The following is a 5050-nucleotide window of genomic DNA, read 5'->3' on the forward strand; positions in this document are numbered from 1 at the left end:
CGGTCGACTTTGATACTGGATGTACTGTACTTTATTCTTTGTTTATATATATATATATATATATATATATATATTGTTATGGATGTCATATTCTTATATTCTTATAGCTATCTGTTTGACTCCATCAGGTGCATCCCAGTGACTTCAGTGAGAGAGAGTACTGCCCAAAAATTTTCAGGACCACCCTTTTACCTCTCTCTATTTTCAGTTGCTATCCCATTTATACCTACATGTCCACTGTGCACTATTATTATCCCTTTTGTTATCTGATGAGTTTATCCAAGTGCCAAATATCCAGACCACAATTAATCCCAAGTTTGGGGGGGATATGCCACCCACTTTAGATACTTCAGTCCCAGCCATTCTTTGCCTTAATTGTACTGGTATACTCTTTCCTTTTGTTCTCTTTGCACATTGAGGACACTGTGCCATTTAAGTTTGGGGGTAATAGTGCTTTGCAGTGTTTATTTTTAAATTCAAAATTTTGAGCATGACTTGTGTATTTGAGGGATTTTCTATGATTGGTCCATGATTAGCTATGATTATAATCTTTTGAGGACTATACTGCTTAAAATTTAAAAATTGTTTGACTTGAGAGTTCAATACTCATTGTATGCCTTATGGATGCCATTTAGGAGTAAATTTTTTGAAAAATTGATATCTTGCTTACACTTGTGGTCCTCATCATCCTCATTTTGTGATTGTTTTGAGATTCGATCTAGTATTCTACACTAGCACAAGCACACACTAGCATTCATTTGTGGGGTACATGCTTTGTTGACTATTGAATTGGTTATATCCCAATTGAGCTAGTAGTGCATTAAAAGCTTTCATTCTTGATACAGGTGGATAACAACCCCTTTTCACTAAGTAGCCGGGATTCTAGCCTCATGAAGCACTAAATTTCTCACGCTGAAAGGTGAAGGGCCCAAACTCTAGGTTATTAATTGAACTTATTTAAAAAATAAAAAAAAATTTTGTAAAAGCAATAAAAAAGTGAGGACTTCTCTCAAAAGGTGAGAAGTGGGAAATTATTAGATGGAGGTTGTTTTGATTTATAGCCTAGTCAATTTGAGCTTGTAAGTCCGTAGGGGTGTTTGAATGCCTAATGCCCTAAAGCTGTCTGGTTTGGGAGTCATTGACCTAACGCTCGATCTCATGGATCACTAGAAAGCTTAATAGATTAACACATTACACCATGCTTCTATCTTTGATCCTAAAAAAAAAAAAATTTGAGTGAAAAGAATAAGCGCACCTAGAACAATAAAACTTTAATAAAAGGTCCACTTTTTGTCTTGATGATCGGTACTAGATTTATGTACTAGTTTGAGGGTAAGGATGTGATTATTTCTTTAGTTGGCTAAGATAGCAACATATTTGATGCCGGTCCACTCAAAAAGGATTCTAGAGTTGTTTTGATGTGTGGAGGACCATACTTATTTGCTTGATGTTGAAATTTTGGGAGATTGCTTGGAAATGGTTGAAAAATTGCATACTTGAGGTAGTTTCCTCCCACTACTTGTTTGCAATATTGGTGCCTCTTTTTGATAATGAGCTTAATGTTTGTGGGTATTATTTCTGGAAACCCTCACTAGACTTTACTCATCCACTAGGGGTAACCTAGGGGTTTCAAAGGCTTGTTATATATGCTAAGTGCAATCGTGTTCCCTACGAAAGTGGTGTTATCCTTTTATTGCTTTCTAGTTCGTAGTTGTATAGTTGTTCATTTCATTCATTTACTTTCTAGTTCATTGCTAGGGACTAGCAATATTTAAGTTTGGGGGTGTGATGAGTGCTAAAAAGTGCGCATTTAAACCCCTTAAGCTTAGGTATTCTATAACCTTTATCTATTTTATTTTACCCTTTTATATTGATCTCATGTTATTTCCATTTTCTAGTACTTATCCCCAAAACAAGCTAACTCAGCTAAATAAGAACATAATTGAAGCAATTATGGGATAAATCAAAGAAATGAGCAAAATAGAGTAAAATGAGGCAAAGGGTGGAATTTCAGCAACTTCGATCGATCTCAAGAAAAGTTTGTTCGATCTAACTTCCTTCTTTAATCGATTGAACATTATTTTCCTTATCCAAATGATTGATCTTATCCAGTTGTACCACCCTACCAACCGCTTTTATCCTTTTCCAAAAAATATCTCTCAAAATATCTCAGACTTGTTTTTATCCAAAAAGGCGCTGCCATCCTGGATCGATCCAGCCTAAGTTCGATAGATCTTAGCCATGTTCGATCGATCCAAGTCCAAGGTTCGATCGATCGAACTTCCTTCAGTGTGAAAAAGTTAAATTTCCAGCTCACAAAAAGTTGTCCTTTGTCCAATCATTGGGGAATATTTGCTGTGCGTCCCCAGCTCATTTTGGGTGTCATTTAACCTACCTATATAAAGATAAGGATTACTTTTTATATCATATCATACCTTATAGATTCATCTAGAGAGAGGATTTTTTAGAGAACTCTTAGTGAGGAAGCAAAGGAGAAGAGGAGGCTAGAGACACCATTGGAGACTCTTCATCAACCAAGGAGCAGATTTCTTCCATAAAGCTTACCCTTGAGGGTTGGAGGATATCATCCATGTGTGGCTAGATATCCTTTTGGGGCAAGAGTTAGCCCTAAGCATGCTTTCTACTTCTTGATTTATGTATTTTTGAGGGGATTTGTATTGTGATTCATGTCTTGACACTTATATATATATAGATCTTGTTTATTCAATGATTTATGTGATTTAATGTTTCAATTGATCATTTCATTCTATCCATATGTCTATGTATTCCAGAATTAATGTTCATGTGTTTGTCTCTATTTCTTGTGTTATTGATGCATGTCTATGTGTATTGATGCTATAGATCTAGAGATTGTCAAGACATAGTGCTTAATGTCATATTCTTGTGGTTTATTTGATGGTTCATACTTATTTCTTGATGGATTGTACATCTCCCTTAGTTTAATTAGTTTAATTTCATGTCATTAGCTTAGTTGTAGTGTAGTTGTTAAATGGGAGGACAGTCCATGCTTGTTGTTGATGTTCCATACTTATGAAAAGCAAGTAACATATATCTCTAACCTTGTGCTATGTTTAGATTGTGAGCTTAAAGAAAGGATTAATGGCTTAATTTGATATGTTGTGCTATCCACCTTGTTATTTAGACAATATATGCTTAATTTGTCATCCATGCTTGTTAGAACAACTACACACACACACTTTGTTGCAATACATGTTATTCCCCTCATTAATCATTCATTAAAGGTATAGAAAAGCTATGCTTAGTGGTGATCTCTAAACCCCATGATCTCTTTCTCTTTCGTTCTCTCTATTGTATTATTGTTTACCTTAGTTTAATTTGCATCTAGTTTAATTCAACCAACCAACCACTATTTTGATCACTCGACCTACTAACCCTAATTTTGATTCCTCAACCTAGTACGACCCTCAATCCCTTGGAACGATCCCTACTCACCCTAGCTATATTTTTAGTGAAAGGTAGTAGTGGCAATTTCTAAATGTAAAACTTGGTCACATTGCATAAACTTTTTGGGTTCGGAGTGCGACGTCCGCACCACCAACTTTCTAACATTTTCTCATTTGAATGATCATGCATATGCAATGGAGGAGGAATATGATAAGAAGCGGGATCGGTGTCAACTTTTGGTTGCACTGGTTCACTTTCTTCCTTGGGAATACCTACTTGGTTGTCTACAATCTTCCCACTTCTCAAGGTTGTCACCGCATTGACATGTTCAATTGTGTGCCCTTCTGATGAAGAATGAGTCTCCACAACACATTGTTGCTTTGGTTGGGCATTTAAAGGCATTCTCCCCTTCTCCCTAGCGTTTAAGGTACTCGTTATTTGCCCTACTTAGGTTTCTAGCTTAGCAGTGGATTGAGAGTGAGAAGAAGCAATTGAGTGTTCACCTCTAGAGTGCTTAGAGCGGTCAAAACTTTTTCTTCAAAAGTGGGACTCCTAGAATTTCCTTGGGGATAAGATGGTTGATTAGGGAAATGAGAATTAGAAAATTGATTGCCATGTGATTGAAATGATGATGATTTAAAACCTTAGGAACCTTGACCTTGCATCGATGGCGGAACATACTTCCCTTGAAAACCACCTTAGGGCGGGTTTGAGCCTTCCCCTTGGCTATTCTAAGAATAGTTTGGATGGTTCTTCCAACTTGAATTGTAATGAGTGCCATAGGGATTATTCCCTTTATTAACAAATGTAGCATTGACTTGCTGGGCTCACTTTGCACATGTCCATGGGGACAATTAGAAGTAGAATGCAAGACACTTGAACAAGTCATGCAAGATTCATTAGATGCACGATGATGAATATGAGTAGGGGAGGAAGATACTTGATTCGTTGAATTTTGGTTGATCAAACCTTTGAGATAAGGATTTCATCTCGGCGGCTATGTCATTGGAATTGTCAACTTGATATAAGCCGACATTCTTCCTTCCACCTAGGTTTCTACCATTTTTAGAAGATAAGGACCTATGCATGGAATTTTCACTCATACTTTCATACAATTGCCACATATCATTTTCATGCTTATCAAGATAAGAACCACCCATAGATGCATCAACCATACCCTTGTGATTATCTGGTAAACTTTCAAAGAAATATTGAACTAGTTGCCACTTAGGTATGTCATGATAAGGGCACTTTCTAAGCAAATCATTAAACCTTTCCCATGCCTCATGAAATATTTCCCTATCCCCTAGAGAAAATTCTCTAATTGAAGTTCTCATGGCATTGGTCTTAGAAACCGGATAGTACTTTTTCAAGAACTCTTGTTACATTTCCGCCCAAGAGGTTATCGAAAAAGGCCTAAGATTGTTGAGCCAATATTTTGCCTTGTCTTTAAGGGTGAAAGGAAGAAGTTTAAGTCTTAAAACTTCTTCTGTCATGTCCGTGTATTTCACAATGGAACACACTTCAAGAAACTCATCCAAATGTTTATATGGTTTTTCACTAGTAAGTCCATGATAGTTAGGAAGCATTTGAATGGTTTGTGGTTTGATTTCATAGTGATATG

At 36.4% G+C, this 5050-nt stretch overlaps 1 pseudogene; it reads left to right on the top strand.

Moving 5' to 3' along the window:
* The first annotated feature begins 4659 nt into the window (after positions 1–4659).
* Positions 4660–4758, top strand: LOC132275684 (small nucleolar RNA R71; annotated as a pseudogene).
* The last annotated feature ends 292 nt before the right edge of the window (positions 4759–5050 follow it).

Source organism: Cornus florida, unplaced genomic scaffold (genome assembly GCF_030987335.1).
Source record: "Cornus florida cultivar Cherokee Brave unplaced genomic scaffold, ASM3098733v1 CherokeeBrave_3.0.0_Hap2_Chr09, whole genome shotgun sequence".
NCBI lineage: Eukaryota > Viridiplantae > Streptophyta > Magnoliopsida > Cornales > Cornaceae > Cornus > Cornus florida.